This window comes from Scyliorhinus torazame, chromosome 9 (assembly GCF_047496885.1).
Source record: "Scyliorhinus torazame isolate Kashiwa2021f chromosome 9, sScyTor2.1, whole genome shotgun sequence".
Lineage (NCBI taxonomy): Eukaryota > Metazoa > Chordata > Chondrichthyes > Carcharhiniformes > Scyliorhinidae > Scyliorhinus > Scyliorhinus torazame.
The window spans coordinates 131,774,678-131,787,278 of NC_092715.1; positions in this window are offsets into that span (position 1 = coordinate 131,774,678).

Sequence of the window (12,601 nt, forward strand, 5' to 3'; positions counted from 1 at the left end):
CAATCATATTTTGTTTCAAACTACTAATTCAATTCCCAAATATGACATGTGCCTTTTTTATTTTGTCAGTTAATCACAGTGACGCACATGAACGTCAAGAAAGCTGATGTTTGGATAAACTAACATTTCAATGATAATTTAAACTTTCATTACCTCTATTTCTAAAGAAAGAGTTAATTATCCTGATAATGTTGTGTTAAGACAACACAAACAAGATCAAAGTGGCGATTGCACAAATTTTGCTTCTGAAGTTTTCATGCAATCCAAATGTGACAGTATTAATTAAAGACAGTTGATTTCTTTGGATCCAGCTGTAATGATATTCCCTTCACATTTCTCAAGCTCATAATTTATCAGAGCAAATTGTAAAAATTATGATTATTTGCAATAATATATAAAGACAAAGCAGTAAATATGCCAAAGGCCATTTCAAGTCCTGGTTGAGTGCTTGGTTAAAAATGCAATGAATACTTTGGATTGTTGATTGTAGAAGGTACATAAACCCATGACATTGAAGAGCATAACTATGGGATGTTTTTAACCAAGTTTTTGAATGTGCAATCAAAGAAAGAAATTGAACACAGTCAAATCAATTAATACTATGGTAAGTGTAGTGCACAAGAATGGTTCATTGATCCACACTGCTTATCAAAAAAGCCACGTAGTATTGAACAAGTGGAGGGATTGTCTCAGCAGAAAACTTTGATCACACAAAGCAGTTCTGAGGAAGGGAAATTGTGGCTGAGATTGGATTACAGGAGGTTTGAGAGAAGTGTAGAAGACCTGGCATTAATTACATTCATCACACATTCCTAATTAGTTTAACCACAGAAGACACCAGATTGTGATAAATTGAAGTGCACTACTTGTGGAAATTAATCAGTAATGATTTTTAATTCCCACTATTCATGATATTTGTAAATGATATAGAGAAAGGAGCATAAAATTAATGGGTTATGTCCATTGTTCACATATTTGCAAAGATGTATCCTCCCTGATCAATTCCTGATCCTGCCATAGATTGGCACAGTGAATAACATGTTAATGGAAGGCACCCCTCGCGCCAGGGTGTATCTGAAGCCTGCAGGCCAGGAACTCTGTCCTAAGTAAGTTGGTTAGGTATGAAGTTACGCCACCCACCCCCACCCTCCCACCCAACAAATTAATAAAATATACCTGCTGCCAGCTTGACTGTGGAATTTATTATTTATAGGGACTTGCAGGGTGTCATATTTCTCCTGCACTCTGATCTTGCAGAGTATCATAGGAGTGTTGAGATGTAGCCCCAGGAGAGAGGCCTGCCATCCTCTCTCAAGGTGACACCATGCCTTCTCCCTCATCAGCCACTCCACCAAATGTATGGACTGCAGATAGTGGATCAGGTGCAGACGCAGCTGCTCTACTTCGAGGAATGGACACGTGGAACTGCAAGGTAAGTATTATAACTGTAATGCCTGCCACAGCCCCTGTCTGGACTGTTCTCTAGCATCTCTTTTCTGAAGGGTGAGTCTTTGAGGGGGAGGGGGCTCGTTTAATCACAGGGTTGATGGGGAGAGTCTTTTTGGTTTGGGAGTCTCTGGGTGATCCATTTAGTCAAGGGGGTTCATGCGGGGTTCTCCGTATCACAGGGGCCCCTAGGGGGGTTTCCCTAACACAAGGGTCCCTGTGGGAAGTTTCCCTATCATATGGGTGTCTGTGCGGGATTTCCCTATAACTGGGATCATGGTGGGTGGTCTCGCTATTACAGGGGTCCTGGGGGGGGTGGGGTATGTCGGGTCACCCCTATTCTTGGGGGGGGGTGGGGGGAGAACCCAAGCAATCTGGGGGTTGGGGGCTGATTTGCAGTGCAGGGGGGGTGGGTTCAGATGGTCTCTGCCATCGTGGTCCTGACGTGGTGGATCTTGCGGTGGGCAAAAGTAGCACCGTGGCCCACGACGATGTCCACCACGACAGGTTTACCATTTGTAGAAACCTCAAGTGAACCTCGCCCATGTGATTCCCGGCCATGAGGACCAGAGAATCATGGGAGGCGGGAGCATAGGGCGCCGGGCCCCACTAAATAGGTCCAAATGGATCATTATGGCCGATTTGTTTTTATTTCCATGCTCTCCCCCCCCCCCCCCCCCCCCCCCCCCCCCGCCGGATCATCTGAGCACTTTAACCAAACGGATCCACCGCACTTGCTCTCATTCAAGACAGGAGAATGGCAGTGGCGAAGTCTGCTCCACAATTCACTGAGGGAGCCCTCACCCATATGCTGGATGCTGTTGAGGAGAAACAGTCGACAATATACCCTTGGGCTGGCAGGAGACCCTCCAGCAAGATAAGGAATCCCGTCTGGGAGACGGTCACAACATTGGTCAGTGTCAACAGCCTGACCAAGAATACAGGGGCGCAATGCCGCAAGAAAATGAATGACCGACTCTGTTGTACCAGGGTAAGTGCTCCCAGTTTCCTCGCTGCATCCCAACTTGCCATCAGCCTTCGGAATGTCACCCCACAAGCTGCCACCCAGCAGGGACTCAGCCCAACTGCCCATAAGCTTGCTCACAACCCCGCACTCCTCTTTGGAACCCCTCCCTACTTACACACAGTGCCCACACGTGCCAGGAATCATTGGCATCTGACCCACCAGGCGGCCAGCTAACATTATTCCCATTTGTGTTCCTGCAGAATAAGCTAGCTCACAACTGCCATGAGCTCAAGAAGGCAGGCGGTGGGAGGCCCGGGATGAAAATCCTGACTCCGTTCAAAGAGTGAGCCCTGGAACTCGCAGGGGAGGCACAGGAGCGGATCTGTGCTCAGCGCAAAGTGGGCCTGTGAGAGAAAAGTGAGGACCATTTTCATCAAGATGACCATTCTCAAGTCAGTTCTGTGTATTCCAAAGCTTTGATTAGCCATGTACTATTACCATATTCTTTGCCTTGCAGGAGCATCACCCGAACAGCTTGGCCCATCCACCAGCAGTGTCCCATTGTCCACCCTCAACACAACCTCGGAGGAGATGTTGGAGCAGGACACCGAAGGAGCATCACAGCTATCACCCACACCATCCACTGCACAGAGACACACACCTCAGTGGGCGATCTTAGCATGCAGGCTCCTGGGTCACTGTCTGGTGAGCACTACACTGCTTCTGATGCACATCAGGTGGAGGCAGTTATGTTTCAGGGATTGGATAATCAGAAGACTGCTGGATCCCAGGGCCCAGCTGTACTCCAGCCAGCTGCTGTTCCTCTGGATACATTCACCCCTTAGCTGCTTGAGATGCAAAGGCAGAGCCGGGAATACCAGGAGGGAGTGTCAGCACTCTTGTGACTGCAAGGCCAAATGGAGGAGCCTCATAACCTTCTGTCGAAGGAGGTGGTGCCAGCATTGTGTGGCACCCAGGCCAACATTCCCAGGGTGGCATCCACAGTGGGAAGCTTGGGGCAAGAGGTCAGATTCATGACTGAGAGCCCCAAAGCATGGCTTAGTCCCTGAGGATCATGGCTGAGGGTTCAACTGCAAGGTTCAGACAATTGCAGTCCTCGAGGACTGGCAGCACTAGATGACATTGAGGCTTCTGCAGCTCACTTCAGCTGCCCCTCCATCCCATGGAATAACCCAGGAACCAGAGGGAGGAGGATCCACTGGAGCACAGCCCAAGGCACCCCGGGAGTGACTAGCTAATATGAATCCCCCGTTTCTGAGAACAGCACAACTCGTCACAGCAGACAGAATAGGGTGATGCAACAACACCAGTGCTACCCTAAAGTACACTGGGGCCTTCTTGGTCTCAGCCCTCCAGAGGACGACCACCAAGGGCATCTCAGGCAACAGAGCGTGGAAGGCAGCAGGCCATTTCCACTTCTGATGTGCATCCTGGGGACACGCCTAGACGTAGTGGGAGGGAACGCAAGGGTAAGGAATTGTAGTGGCACAGCCTGGGCGCAGATGAAGTTCGGCCCTATTGGTTGGGGAACATTGTGACTTGTAACATTTGGATATATCCCTGAATTAAATATTATTGTTGCTCTCCACTTTGATGCCTTAGAATATTTAACATGCCGCCCAGTGTCATGGCGCTTCTCCCCATCGAGACACAGTTGTTCTCACTGGCCCCCCATGCCCACCAGACGGTTAGGCACTCTCAGAGCAAATGTTTCATTCGCAGTGATGGAACTCAGATATGATTCACTGAATCCAAAACCCTCACCATTAATCCCTGCTTATATCAAAGGGACAAAGGTATGAAGCATAAACCTCGCTCAGACATGAGCCAAGGAGTCTGTGTGCTGGCAGCAGAGAGACAGAAGTCAGACATAAGCATTCTCTGAGGAACATCACAAACTATTCCTCACTGTGAGTCATCATCTCCCTCCTACACTGACCGGGCAGCAGGCACTCAAGGATTCCCCTGCCATAGAACCCTGCTGACTGAATCTTCGCCACTTTTATCCTCTGGTCACAGAGGGGACACTCATTCTGGGGTGGAGGTTACACTGTACGCAAACGAGCTGGTCTTCATCCAAGAAGTCAGAGACGATAAGGGCATCTCAGGCCCGCCTGCCATGTGCACGGTCACCACTGCCTGGCCTCCATCCTCAATGGGCTATTCCTCAGCATCCTCAGGTATATCCTCCTCCTCGTACGAGGATATATGTCGCTTCTCAAGGTCGTCCTCAGGAAGCTCTTCACCTCACTGCAGAGCCAGGTTGTGGAGGGCACAGCAGACCATGACAATGTTGGAGGCCATCTGGGGGCTGTATTGTAGGGCCCCATCAAACCTGTTAAGGCAGTTCAACCTCGGCTTCAACAGGCCGATGCTGGATGACAGCCCGGGTCACATTGTGCGTCTCATTGCACCTGGTTTCCAAAGTGGTCTGTGGCTTTTGCACTGCTGTCATTAGCCACGACCTGAAGGGAAATCCCTCATCCCCAAAGAGACATCCCTGATGTCGTGTGAAGTTTCCAGGGATCTTAGACTGGCTGAGGGCGAAGCTGTCATGCACGCTGTGTTGGAAATGGGCACTCACGTGCATGAAGCAGGGTCATAAAAGAGATAGCTGAGGAGTTTGTGGAGGCATTGGTGATGATCTTTCAGGAATCACTGAAGGCAGGAAGGGTACCAGAGGGCTGGAAAGTGGCTAATGTAACACCACTGTTTAAGAAGGGTGGGAGGCAGAAGGCAGGAAATTATAGGCCGGTTTGCCTGACTTCGGTCATTGGTAAGATTTTAGAGTCCATTATTAAAGATGAGACCGCGGAGTACTTGAAAGTGCGTGATAAAATAGGGCTGAGTTAGCATGGCTTCGTCAAGGGGTGGTCATGTCTGACATATCTGTTAGAGTTCTTTGAGGAAGTAACAAGGAAGTTAGACAAAGGAGAACCAGTGGATGTGATTTATTTAGATTTCCAGAAGGCCTTTGACAAGGTGCCGCATAGGAGACGGTTAAATAAGTTAAGAGCCCATGGTGTTAAGGATAAGATCCTGGCATGGATAGAGGACTGGTTGACTGGCAGAAGGCAGAGAGTGGGGATAAAGGGGTCTTTTTCAAGATGGCAGCCGGTGACTAGTGGTGCACCTCAGGGGTCGGTGCTGGGACCACAACTTTTCACAATATACATTAATGATCTGGAGGAAGGAACTGAAGGCACTGTTGCTAAGTTTGCAGATAATACAAAGATCTGTAGAGGGGCAGATAGTATTGAGGAAGCAGGCAGGCTTCATAAGGACTTGGACAGGCTAGGAGAGTGGGCAAAGAAGTGGCAGATGGAATACAATGTGGAAAAGTGTGAGGTTATGCACTTTGGAAGGAGAAAAGCAGGCATAGACTATTTTCTAAATGGGAAGATGCTTAGGAAATCAGAAGAACAAAGGGACTTGGGAGTCCTTGTTCATGATTCTCTTAGGGTTAACGTGCTGATTAATTCTGCTCCTATGTCTTATGGTCTTATGAAGCGCATCTGGTGGTTGCACAGCAGATGCACGCCACTGCCACTGGGGTTCTGACAGGAAAGGCCAGAGCAACTGGACATTTATGACTGCCTTGGGGGGCTAGTGGATCCTGATTGGCAGGTGTTGGGGTCCAGGGAGGGAGGTGAGCTTGGAGCAACCAAGCTTTGAGCTTTGAACTTTGAGTACTCATCCCATTCCTTCACTTTGCGACTGTAGCGAGCTGACATTACTATGGGTTAACTCTTGATTGCCAATTAGTGTCATAAACATTAATCTTAGGAATGTTAGAGGGCACAATTGCGTTCTGCTCCTGGAAGAGACAGAGCTAATTGACACCGTTCTAAGGTTGCATAATTCAGAGATCTCATGGCTATCATGCCTCAACACCTAGGCCTCCTGGACAGCTACCCCAGAGGCTGAGCCCCCTACCAGCCCCCCAGGTGGGCACCATGTTGTTTTCTCTTGGGGTCTCATTCACCCAGCCCATTAGGCCCAGCTCCTTGGCTTTCATCACATCTCACTCAGTGTGCCACAGACAGAAAACTTACTCAACACTAAACGCTGACTCATACAGCACTGAAAGCAGGATGACTGACACAAACCACAACACCCACCCCACCCCGCAAGTATAGCCTTATGACCCACACAGGTACTTTCCTTTTCCTCCATACCCACTGACTTCGTCCCCAATACCTCTGACCCACCCCACAAAAACAAGAAAAGGATTACTAAAGTAATATAACAAGATAGAAATTAGAGTATGAAGGAAAGCGAGCTAGAAATATTAAAATAGACTTTAAGGACTTCTGGTGGCGGCCATGGAGTGAGTGGTCGCACATTTGGTGGCTCAAGGCAGATGTTTTTGGTCTTTTCCCCCCCCCCAAAGGACAAAGTATTTTAGGGCAATAGGAACAGGAGAGCCTGGGGAAGGTAATACTCCTCTGTTGTGGCTGGTACATGGAACAGGAGCGCCATGAAAAAGAAAGTGCTGTTGGAACAGGAGAGTTTTTGTGATGCACCACAGGGAAAGATGGCAGTGGGCAAGAGGGCTATGCTGCCTGCTTAGTGGACGACGGAGCAGTTTGTGGAGTTCCGGAATGATACGTTCCGGCAGTACAAGAAAGAGGCCCTGGATACCTTGCTAAGATGATGGAACCGCTGAGATCTGGGATCGAGTGAGTTGAGCAGAGGCTGGAGTCCCAGGGCCTGGTGTTTCAGAACATTGAGGAGGGTGAGGTTTGGGGTGCTGTACCCAGCCCACCTGTGGGTGACTTTCCAGAAGCGAGAGTGGTATTTTGACAAACCAGAGGAGGCTATGGAATTTATGAACGACAATGAACTGGGAGGAGTGTGAAGAATTTGGACATCATGGTGACACAGTAGTTAGCACTGCTGCCTCACAGCTCCAGGGAGCCGGGCTAAATTCCGGCCTCGGGTGACTGTGTGGAGTTTGCACTTTCTCCCAGTGTCTGCGTGGGTTTCCTCCGGGTGATCCAGTTTCCTCCCATAGTCCAAAAATGTGTGGTGTCATGTGGGGTACCTTTAAGACATGGATGTTTAAGCAATGTACCTTTAAGGAAACAGTGATGTCAGAGAGTGGGTGGGGCTGAGGTCAGGTCAGCCATTTTGCAGTTTTGTTTTGCAGTTTGCAAGAAGAAAGCAAGGTGCAGGAGCTGAATTCAACAAAGCTAATATATCTCTGCTATTCTGTAGAAAATATATATATCCTTTAACCTGATGTGGTACTGTTTCAAGGTGTTAAGTCTCTTGGAAGTTTGAAGGAACATTTTAAGGAGTTATTTACTGTTGCAATATTTTCTGAGTTGTCTTTGAAGTAAGGGGTGTTAAGAGATCCAATATTTATTTAAGATGTTAAGTTGAGTTCATGGAATCAACAGTGTTTTGTGTCTAAACCCCCCCCCCCCCCCCCCCCCCGTGTCCATAATTGTAATCCCACGCCGAGGGAAAAAGCCGTGTGCCAGGAAAAGCAACAAATCCATTAAAGGGAGAGGTTGGTTGTACTCCATGATACATTTTGGGGTTCTGAAAACACCTCACCCATAACAATTGGGGGCTCGTCCGGGATAAATGTCTATCTCTTGGATTGGTTTTTGTGAACTTGAAGACAGTGAAGGATTGTTGCTTTTCCGGTGTGGTATTTTAGTTTAAGTGGGGAGAGTGCTGTGAACAATGGCTCTTTCAGAGGCTCAGAGGTTTTTGGTGGTGGAGAATGTGACACGTAGTACTTTACGGACAGAAACGAAAAGCAGACTGTCAGATTTGGCAAGAACATTGCAGTTAACATTACCTGACAAAATGCGAAAAGGTGAGGTAATTATGGTGGTGGTTAAGCATTTAAAGTTGCCTGAGATAGAGTTTGACTCATTGGAAATTGCAAACATTCAGTTGCAAATGAAACAAATGGAACATGAGAAACAATTAAAGTGGCTGGCATACGAGAGTGAGAGAGAGGAAAAAGAAAGGGAAAGAGAGAGAGAGAGGAAAAAGAAAGAAAAAGAGAGATAGAGGAAAAAGAAAAGGAGAGAGAAGAAAGGAGAAAAGAAAGAATAGCCCCAGCAGAACAAAAAGAAAAAGAAAGGGAGATACAGATCAGGGAAAAAGATGAAGAGAGGGAGTTTGAACTTCAGACAATGGCCATGAAACAGGACAATCAGTTAAAATTGGCAGACGAAAAGGGGAACGTACAGTTGGATGATAGTGATGAGGATAGTGAGGAAGAGTGTCATAGTCGAAGGCTTGGTGGGAATCTATTTAAATATGTCCAAGCATTGCCAAGGTTTGAAGAGAAGGAAGTGGAAGCCTTTTTCATTTCATTTACGAAAGTAGCTAAACAAATGAAATGGCCACAGGACATGTGGGTGTTACTGATTCAAACAAAGCTGGCAGGTAGAGTTAGTGAAGTGTTTGCATCACTACCGGAGGAGGTATCTGGAACATATGAGGAGGTGAAGAAATCCATCTTAAGTGCATATGAGCTCGTGTCTGAACATGACAGCCAAAGGTTTAGAAATTTAAGGAAAGAATTTGGTCAAACATACATGGAGTTTGAAAGACTCAAACAGAGTAATTTTGATCGGTGGATAAGGGCTTTGAAAATAGACCAAACATATGAAGCTCTCAGAGAAATTATACTTTTGGAGGAGTTTAAAAATTTAATTCCTGATGTAGTGAGAACTCATGTGGAAGAACAGAGGGTTAAAACTGCGAGATTAGCAGCGGAAATGCAAGATGATTATGAATTAGTTAATAAATCAAAGATTGGTTTCTGACATCAGTTTCAGCCGGTGAGGGATAGAAACTGGGGACATGAGAAATACTCAAGTGGCAAAGGTAAAGGTGACCTGATGGGAGATAATAAGGAGAGTGTACCTCAGATTAAAAAAGAAATCCAGGAGGGTGGAAAAGAAATGAAAAGTTTCAGATGTTTTCACTGGAATAAACTAGGCCATGTAAAGTCACAGTGTTGGTGGTTGAAGAAAAGCACTGGGAAGGCTGATGTGGTAAAACAGGATAAGACAGTGGGGTTTGTTAGAGTGGTAAAGGAAAGCACAAGGGAAGCGAAGGAGGTGCAAATGATTGTACAGCCTGTTCAACAAGTAATTGTTAAGAAGATGCCAGATGTCTTTAAAGAATTTGCTTGTGTGGGTAAAGTTTACTCATGTGTATCAGGAGGAGCAGGTAAAGAAGTCACCATTTTAAGAGATACAGGGGTTAGTCAATCTTTAATGGTAAGAGATGAGGAATTATGTAGTTTGGGAAGAATGTTGCCAGAAAAGGTGGTGATATGTGGAATTCAGGGTGAGAGGAGTAGCATTCCATTATATAAGGTAAGGTTGGAAAGTCCAGTGAAGAGTGGTGAAGTGGTAGTAGGAGTAATAGATAAACTATCTTGTCCAGGAATATAGTTTATCTTGGGTAATAATATAACTGGATCGCAGGTAGGAGTGATGCCTACTGTGGTTGATAAGCCAGTGGAAAATCAGTCAACTGAAGTGTTGAAGGACGAATACCCTGGGATTTTTCTGGATTGTGTAGTAACAAGGTCGCAAAGTCACAGGTTAAGACAAGAGGAGAAATCAAAGAGTGCAGATGAAGTTGAAGTGCAATTATCAAAAACGACTTTTTATCAGATGGTTGAAAAAGAAGAAGAACAGGTGGAGGATGAGGCGGATATTTTTATTTCAGAAAAATTGTCCGAGATACAACAGAGAGATGTAGAAATAAAACAGATATATCAGAAAGCATATACGGAAGAGGAATCTGAGAGTATACCAGAGTGTTATCACCGTAAAAATGATGTCTTGATGAGAAAATGGAGACCTGTACATATCCAGGCGGATGAAAAGTGGGCAGACGTTCATCAAGTAGTATTGCCGGTAGGGTATAGAAAGGAGGTGTTGCGAGTTGCACATGAGGTACCAGTGGGAGGTCATTTGGGAACAAGGAAAACTCAAGCTAAAATCCACAAACATTTTTGTTGGCCTGGACTACATAAAGCTGTAGTTAAATTTTGTCAATCATGTCACATGTCAAGTGATAGGGAAGCCTCAAGCAGTGATAAAACCAGCGCCCTTAATACCCATTCTAGCATTTGAGGAACCTTTTACAAGGTCCGAATTGATTGTGTAGGACCGCTTCCTAAAACACAAAGTGGGATTCAATATCTTTTGACTATAATGGATGTGTCTACTAGGTTTCCAGAGGCCATTCCAGTACATAATATTACAGCTAAAAGGATTGTGGAGGGGTTACTTAAATTCTGTACTAGATATGGACTACCCACAGAAATTCAATTGGATCAAGGAACGACTTTTACTTCAAAGTTATTCAAAGAAGTTATGGGTAGCTTAGGAATATAACAATTTAAATCAACTGCATACAATCCAGAATCGCAGGGAGCGTTAGAAAGGTGGCATCAGTCATTAAAGACAATGTTGAGGGCGTATTTTCAAGATTATCCAGAGGATTAGGATAAAGGAATCCCATTCGTATTGTTTGCAATTAGGAATGCACCTAATGAGTCTACCAAATTTACTCCTTTTGAACTAATTTTTGGTCATGAGGTAAGAAGTCCACTTAAATTGATTAAAGAAAAATTGGTGGGTGAGAAATCGGAAATTACACGATTGGATAACGTGTCAAATTTTAGGGAACGATTAAATAGAGCAGGTGAATTGGCTAGACAACATTTGAAAGTTGCACAAAATGTGATGAAACGGGTAGCGGACAAGAAATCCAAAATTTGGAGTTTTGCCAGTGGGGACAATGTTTTAGTGTTGTTACCAGTGGTAGGGGAGCCTTTAAAAGCTAGGTTTTGTGGACTGTATCAGATTGAAAGGAAATTAAGTGAGGTAAATTATGTGGTAAATACACCAGATAGAAGGAAGACTCACCGAGTGTGTCATGTGAATATGCTTAAAAGGTACTTTGAAAGGGAAGGAGTGAAAAAGGAGGAGATTTTAATGATTCTAACTCAAAGTGACAAACCAAATCCAGGTGACAGTGAATTTGACCTACCTCAAATTAAATTGGAAAATGAGGATGTTCATATTGTTCCCGTATTGGAGAATTTCAAGGGGCTCTGTGGGCAGATTGAACTAAATTATCTGACTCTGAAGAGAAATGCCGAGGAGTAGAGGAATGGATGGATCGTGCAGATACTTTGTTCAAAGAGACTGCCAATCGAGAAGGATTTTGGTTGGAGGAAGAAGAACAAAGAAAAATGGACTGTATTATTATACTTGTTTGCATGTGTTGTTTTTTAAAAAAAACAAAAAGGTATATTTACTGTGTACATTTCTTAGTGGATGGTGCAAAAGTGTAAAATGAAACCATCTTGAAGTTGATGGGTTGTTTTTTTTTCTTGGGGGGGGGGAAGTGTCATGTGAGGGTACCTTTAATACATGGATGTTTAAGCAATGTACATTCAAGAAAACAGTGATGTCAGAGAGTGGGTGGGGCTGAGGTCAGGTCAGCCATTTTGCAGTTTTGTTTTGCAGTTTGCAAGAAGAAAGCAAGGTGCAGGAGCTGAATTCAACAAAGCTAATATATCTCTGCCATTCTATAGAAAATATATATATCCTTTAACCTGATGTGGTACTGTTTCAAGGTGTTAAGTCTCTTGGAAGTTTGAAGGAACATTTTAAGGAATTATTTACTGTTGCAATATTTTCTGAGTTATCTTTGAAGTAAGGGGTGTTAAGAGTTCCAATGTTTATTAAGATGTTAAGTTGAGTTCATGGAATGAACAGTGTTTTGTGTTTAAAAACCCATGTGTCCATAATTGTAATCCCACATCTAGGGGAAAAGCCGTGTGCTAGGAAAAGCAACAAATCCATTAAAGGGAGAGATTGGTTGAACTCCATGATACATTTTGGGGTTCTGAAAACACCTCGCCCATAACAGTGGGTTAGGTGAATTGGTCATGCTAAATTGCCCCTTAATGTCCAAAATGTTATGTAGGGTTACTGGGTTACGGGGACAGGGTGGACATCTGGGCTTAAGTAGGGTGCTCTTTCGAAGGGCCGGTGCAGAGTCGATGGGCCGAATGGCCTCCTTCTGCACTGTAAATTCTGTAATTCCATATTGAACGCAGGAGGAGTTTTTGGGTGTTCTTTAAAGTGTTTGGTGGTGGGTATA